This window comes from Malus domestica, chromosome 15 (genome assembly GCF_042453785.1).
Source record: "Malus domestica chromosome 15, GDT2T_hap1".
Classification (NCBI taxonomy): Eukaryota; Viridiplantae; Streptophyta; class Magnoliopsida; order Rosales; family Rosaceae; genus Malus; species Malus domestica.
This window is the reverse complement of record NC_091675.1, coordinates 41,458,098-41,465,980: the sequence shown is the minus strand read 5'-3', so window position 1 is coordinate 41,465,980 and position 7,883 is coordinate 41,458,098. Positions and strand designations below refer to the sequence as shown.

At 39.3% G+C, this 7,883-nt stretch overlaps 1 long non-coding RNA gene across 1 annotated transcript; it reads right to left on the bottom strand.

Moving 5' to 3' along the window:
• Positions 1–1,656: 1,656 nt before the first annotated feature.
• Positions 1,657–3,854, bottom strand: LOC139192485 (uncharacterized). The gene is made up of 4 exons (XR_011576668.1): positions 3,717–3,854; positions 3,460–3,581; positions 2,640–2,698; positions 1,657–1,777 (listed from the first exon to the last, which is right to left on the bottom strand). It is a non-coding gene; the product is annotated as an uncharacterized lncRNA (long non-coding RNA).
• Positions 3,855–7,883: the final 4,029 nt, after the last annotated feature.

Sequence of the window (7,883 nt, the reverse complement as noted above, 5' to 3'; positions counted from 1 at the left end):
TAAGTTGATCAATAAATCATCAATACGCAACAATGGATAACGGTTCTTGATCATTACCCGATTCAATTGCCTATATTCAATGTATAGCCTTAATGTCCATTTCCTTCCTCGACAATAAGCTGGTGCTCCCTCTACGTGATGTACTTTGAATGAAACCTTTATCAACTAATTCATGTAACCGAATTTCCAATTCCCTTAACTCCTCATGAATCAATCTCTAACATAAAATTTGTACCTGGAGACAATTCAACATTGAACTCTACATCTCCGCCCGACGGCAATCCAGGTAATTCCTCAGAGAAAACATCAAGAAAATGTCTAACCACCTTTACATTTCCCAAAATACTAGAAGCAACATCATTTAGCACCACTTGAGCTAAATATCCCTGGGCAGTCTTTCGATATTTATATCTTGTTCTCAAAGCACAATAATGGCCTAACTCAATCCACTTTGCATACCCATAAAAGTAACCTCTGATAATCCATATTGGCAAGATTATAACCTAACCAATCTGTGCTTAAAATCACATCGAAATCCACAATGCCTAATACGATAAGATTCACTGGCATAACTACTTCTTCCACCATCACTGAACACCAAACCAAGGTAGGGCAACTTACCTGTTTACTTGCTTAACGAATCCAACAAATAAGTTATAAATATTACGGTCTGCAGCCCGCAATACAGATAACTCACTGTTGTCTCGATAAGTAAGCAACAATTCCCAAGGATACAATATTACCATCTTGCCTCTCTTAGAAAATACATATACATGCCTCGATCGTGTTCATCCACTACTTTCTTTGGTACATCTTCAATAATAAGGATTATATCAGCTGACCTGCACAGCTGAACATTTAACTCATCAAATATCTCTGTACCCACGGTCAATCCGACCAAACTACTAAGTCTGTAAACCTGCTGAATCGATACTATGGTGTCATGGAAAACTGTTGGGTACAACTGATTCTAGGGACAATTCATAACTCTATGTCCCATCTGTCCACATGAACACATTCACTGATTCCCACACTTTCCAAAGTGTCAAATATTGTACCTACTGCACAAAGGTACCTTTCCTTTATTCAAATCACCTTGATTCACATTTGCAAACTCTTGCTTACTACCATCATAATATGCCGGAGGAATAATTCTTTTCTTTAACAAGTCCTTAAACAATTCTCAATCAGTTGTTTCCTCCGGTGACAACAAATAATACTCCTGTTTCCACCAGGATACAAGTTCATAACTCAAAACCAGGTAGTCGTCTCGACCCACCTGTCAGAAGGAAGATTCCTTTGACTTGCATAATCTAAAACATCTTTTCCAATTGGTTAAACCGTCACTCCGCTCCCTCAGGTTCATCATTTCCATTAAGTGCTTCAAATTCAACTTATAATAAGTCTCTAATGGTTAATTTAGGTAATAGACTGAATCACCATAGTAATAGTTTCCCCTACACTGCTATATCAGGGAGACTAGGTTCATCTGAACTACGTGGCTTGCTACGAGGCGGTATAGTTCTGACAGAATTCAATAGGAAATTCTCAAGATGTCCAGGATTGCAACCTAGGCTCTGATACCAACTGACACACCCCATCTCGAAGGAGGGCATGCTGGCCGTCACATGAGAGTGACGTAACCATTTACACAGTTCGGAAGCTTTTAAAATACAATTATTAAAATGGAAACCCTCGAGGATGAGTCCTACTTTTGTGAATTCTGTCAGAATACCGTTGGATTCCTCGTGGCCACCAAAACTCTGCTATCAAGAACCTGGAGGGGCGAAAAACAAAATTGAGTGGGTCAGTAAAACAAATCTTTTCAAAAACATTTCGCCAAAAATAATTCTAACCCCTCACTGTAAAACCTGTATACTTTTCCCAGAAAATAATATAATAACATAATACTTTTCATAAATCTCGAATCATCAATTTTTCTTTAAAACTCGAAAGTATGCCATGTTTTAATTTCGAAAACAAAATAAATGATGCATCAATGTAACAGGTGAAAAGTTGAATTAACCGGAGACCCTGCAGTTGGTCCTGTACGGTTAATTCCATAGCTCAACATCCAATCCAACCGGAGTCACCTCGATGACCTGTACGGCACTACACTGCAGATAAGTCGGAACTACCTGAAGTAGTCTGTACGACATGGATGGTGTAATAATACGCTCTAGTGCTTCTCTCATCAATCATCTGTGCACATAATCTAAGGTCACCCACTAGTCGGAATCACATCTAGTAATCTATACGACTAGCATGTCGGAACCCTCACTTGGTCTGTACGACATCCACCTACTTGGATCCAAGACGAGCGTGCGGTGTGGTGAATAATATAAGCACTAACACCATGATTGCAGGTTATGAGCTATCCACAATATACACATCAACAATGCACATGAATAATATAAAACTCACCTGATACTTACCTGTGCGTCCACAGCACCAATTCACATATATATATGCATCATATATCAATTCATGCTTTTCATATACTTCTATGCATGGCATTCCAAATCATACTTTTCATATAATTCTATCCATGGCATTTTAAATCATGCTTTCATTTAAATTCAATTTCTGGGAAAACTCAATAGTATATAGGTAATACGAAAACAAAACTGCCCACTCACCTGGAGTTCGCCCTACAACTCCCTAGCACAACACATCAAGGCGTCATGACGATCGCCGCCTAGAACAATAATCAAATCCAACCTCAGAAATCATCTCGATAGAATATAACTTATATAAAACACATCACTACGCAGTTCGATCCGAAAGATCTGCAACTCAGATTTTAAATCCATAACTTCCAGAGGCCCACAATATATCTCTAGGACAACATCCTGAAATTTCATTACCATCCAACGGTCGAATCTCCGTCAATTTCCAAAACTAAGTGACGGTTAACATTTTATTTCATGAACTTACAACTCCAATTCCGGAAGATCCGTAACTCGGATTCCCAATCCGTAAGTTCCAATAATCCTCAAATATTACGTATTACAACGTATCAAAGTTTGGTAACGATCCAACGGTCGGATCATCAATTCACATTTTCACCTAATGCGAAAACTATAAAACGTTAATCGAACACCTAACCAACAATCCTTAATAACTTTCTCATACGGTGCTCAATTTGGGTATATGAATATGCCACAGTGATCTACTCGACGTCACGGACGTTGACATATTTTTAAAATAATTTTTTGATGTGGCACGCGCCCCCACGCGCCAGGGCAAGCACGGGGACACGCGCCCCCACGCGCATCATCTTCCTCAGCCAGTCGCCGGACTGGTTTTTTCCCGGTGGCCGGTTTCCGACCAAACTTCAAATGCCCTATTCTCCTTCGTTTTTCACCCATTTTCTTCGTATAATATATCAAATTGAAGCCCCAAACATGTAGAATCACAATACACTACTTTAAGGCTCTAAAAATCAAGAAATCTCACCGGAAAATTCCCAAGAAATTCGGCCAAAATGGAACCACGTGATCCCGACGTCCAAATCCTTCAAACGAAGTACTCCGAGCCTCCTTAGGACTTCCCTAAGCTCACTACAAGCTTAGAATTCCCTGAAACACGACATTTTACGTGCGCATGAACAGTAACTCAAAAATGGAGGTTCGGGTTCAGGGGTTTTTCGAAGGTTCTACGTCCTAAAACTAACACCAATCAACTCAGAACTTCAAGAGGGTGAAGATTCTTACCTTATTTGCTTCGATCCACGAAGTTTTGGGTGGTTTTGGTTGCCGTCCGTACGATGTGGGTGAGAGAGGGGAAGAATCGTGAGGGAGGAGAGAGAGAGTGATACGGGAAGAGGAAGAGAGAGAATAGGGAGTTTTAGGTGTGGGTGGTCCACTCAATCTCCACCATCCATTTCATCCTAACCATACAAAAATGAAAAACCCAAATTTTTTAATCCATATACAACTTTCCAAACTTTAGGAAAATATGCATAATCCATAATGTGTCACACACATACCTTAGCACCCACTAAGGGCAAACCCGTCAATTCACATTCCCGTCAAATGTACCTTCGGGACGGGTTGTGACAGTGTATATATATTTTTATTTATTTATTAAGTAGATTTAAATCTATTTATTTTGTATGTATAATTATTATAGTTTTTAGGGGTATAAAATTTAATATATATAACTATTATAGTTAATATTTTGAGGGTATAATTATTATAGTATATATAATTATTATAATTATTATAGTTAATTTTTTATATACATATAATTATTATAGTTTTTCGGGGTATAAAATTGTTAAATTAATATATATAATTATTATAGTTTTTCAGGGTATAAAATTGTTAAATTAATTTATATAATTATTATAGTATTTTTTTAGGGTTATAAAATTATTAAATTAATATTCTGCTTATCGTGTATCATGTTACCCACGTGTATACCCGAACTAACCCGTTATCTTAACAGGTGCTTATCGGGTTACCCGATAACGACCCGTTTCGTTATCGTGTCGACCCGAACACCTGTTAATTTCGTGTCGTGTCGTATCGGGTTATTGGGTCGTGTCAGGAATTGCCAGGCCTAGGTATGACATTGTCAATTTTAAAAGATGAGGTTTGAAAGTGTCGTGACATCAATAGTTGAGGTAGTTTTTTATAGTTTACCCTATTTTCTATATTTTGACTATTAGAAAACCCTAATGAGGTTAAGCCTAACAACTTCACATATATACCACCCAACAACTGAGTGGAAAACTTGAAAATAAAGGTAAATCCTCTATATGGCCGGCCTCACTATGTTAGTGGGTTTTTGTGCCCTTTTGTGTTCAAGTTGTCATACAACTTAAGCTTTTGGGCTTGATCATTCAATGCCTATTTGGGTCATGAGTAACTAACCTGAGGTCTAAAATGAACTTATTCGTTTGATTAATTAACATATTAATTAATCCAAGTCATATACAATTAAACTAGCTATTTTTGTTATATCCTTCAATCATTACCATACATAATGTGTGATTCATTAGGCTAATTTTAGCGAGGTAGTGGGTGCTTAGAACTTTTTCTAATCGATTGTGAATTGAAACTTACTTTTAGTTCTCCCCTTAATGATTATAGATCTTTAGGACTTCCACAAGCTATAAGTGACACTTAACCACTCAAGCTAATCAGAAGAGGTTGGAGAACTTATTCAGTTTAGGATTACAAATGTAATATGGTCATTCTCTAATGAAATACTCTTGATCACATTGTTTGGTTTGACAGTTTAATCATGTCTACGACCCAATGTGATTATTTTGTGTATATGATTACCTTGAATGTGATTTAGAACAACTTCCTAAATCTTATTCATACTTCGGCCATAGATTCTTAATCATATCATACAGATTTTTTTTTCCTCAACAATTTAGGGTTGAGATTAACCCTAACTATGATGTCGTGGTTCCTAAACCCATTAGGTTCCTAAACCCTTAACGGTTTGAAGGTTTGAAATCCCTTGCTGTGCATTCACTTGCCTCCATTGTTAAGTAGCTTAACCCCAACTATGTCGTGGATACCTTCTGATGGAGTACCTTTGACACAGTCAAAGATCAAGGACCTAACCACAAGACAATTATGATACCTCAGGTCAAATGACTACTTTGCATTTTCCTAACCCTGAGTTCTCATGTGACATGAGTATAAGAACTCCATGTTGGTCATGCTCAGTGGACTCATTCTCTATTGAGCACCTATATACTTGTCTTGGTGTCAATCACACTAATGACTCGTGATTGGTCACTTTCCCGGAAAGAAGACATAACATGTACTGATCTTAATGCATTGTCAATGCCTAATTACATGTGAAATTTCTATAAAGTATCATCCTACGATTGGCTTCAGGGCATATGTAAAACCCCTCCCTAATTTTATGTAATTTATACAAAAAATTAACGAAATTACATATATACCCCTAGAATTTTTACCCAATATGGATCCCCTATCTAGATTATCATCATCTCTCTATTTGCCACATGGCAGCACCCCATCTCTTTTCCCTTCTTCTTTCTTTCCCCCTGAGTCAACTCTCATTTCTCTCTTTTATCTCTCTATCTGTTTCACTCTCACAGACTCTCATTATCTCCCTTATCTAACCAGCACACCCACCCACGCAAACAACAACCTCAGCGACCTCACCACCACCCCCAACCTCACTTAGACACCATCTCACTTTTCTTCATCTCTATGAAGAGCGGCGGAGCACAGAGAACCCTCCGGCAAACCCCGAGGCCATCGACCAAAAATCTGACCGACTCCGGCCACCTTACGACGAATCTTAGGTACCAATCCCTTCCTCTCGTCTCTAGCTACGTTTTGGTACCTATTGTGTAGCCTAAGGATGAGTGTCGTCGTTGACCGGAGCACGGAAAGCTCCGACCTCCTTCCCCGGCCCGAAACTAACCCAGGCCCTTAGGGCCATATAGATTTAGGCCTTCGTGCCGTTGCGTCTGAGCCCAATTCCCTTGAAACCCTAACCCAAAAACCCAAAAGAACCAGCCTTGGGGCCGAGTGGAACTTGGGCCTTCGGCCCGTTTAACCCTAAACCCAAACCCTTTGTTTTTATTTATTTAAATCCCAAAACCCTTTTTTCTTTAGGCAGGGCTTTCAAGCCCAGGCCTTTTGACCCAAAAACCCTTGGACCTAAGGCTTTTGGGCCTTAGAACCCAGCCAGTGGCAAAGCCCAAGCCCAATCGGGCCCGACCCAGAGAACCCAGGAAACCCCAGGCCGCGCGTGAAGGGTCACTGATGCCAGCACGTGGAGCTCACGCGCCACCGTCCACGGCAACACCAGTGAATTTTCCAACGACCCATGGTGGTGCGTGCGGCAGTGCGTGGCTGCTGGAACCGCCACCTTGCGACGGTGCGTGAAGGCACATAGGGTGGTGGGTGACCATACCCGAGGTCCATCTTTATATTTTTCGACGTCCTAAATCCGTTTATGACGTCTGTTCCTGAAATTCAATCGTTTGAGTATAATTTTATTAATTGTACCTTTTATGTGCTTAGGTGCGAATATTAGAGACGATTCCGTCATTCCTATTTTGTACGGCTCTTCGACGACGGAGTATCTGTGAGTGGACCCCTTCTAAAATGCATGTTTTAATAGTAGAAATGCATACATGAAAAGCATGATTTTAATGAATACGTTTTATGAGATATTTGTTGAAAATGTGCCCTACAACCAATCATATGATGATACTTTACGGACATTTCACATGTTAAACTAATCTAGTTTATTATAAAGGGTAAAGATTATTGTTTTAAGCCGTCTCATATAAATGTTATATGCTTAAACAATAAGTCCAAGGAATATGCAATTGGGAGAATGTGATCTAAGGAAGTTAGATTCATGAGACCATTCTCTTTCGTATACATATCCTAAACGTTCCTGATCATAGGATTGCCAATTGGGCATTGACAATCCGTTAAGATCAATACATGCTATGTCTTCTCTTAGGGAGAGTGACTAGTCTTGAGTCGTTGGTATGACTGACACCAAGACAAGCATGTAGGTGCTTAATAAAGAATGAGTCTACTGAACACGATCAACAAAGAGTTCTCATACTCATGGTTGGGATAATGCAAAGTAGTCCTTTGACCTGAGGCATCATAGTTATCTTGTGGTTAGGTCCTTGATCTTTGACTATATCAAAGTCACTCCGTCAGAGGGCATCCACCACATAGTTAGGGTTAAGCCACTTAGCCATGGAGGCAAGTGAATGCACAACAAGGGATCTCTAACCTTCAAACCATTTGAGGGAGAATACTTTATGATAATCATGGAGGCAAGTGAATGCACAACAAAGGATCTCTAACCTTCAAACCGTTTAAGGGAGAATACTCTATGATATGATTAAGAAT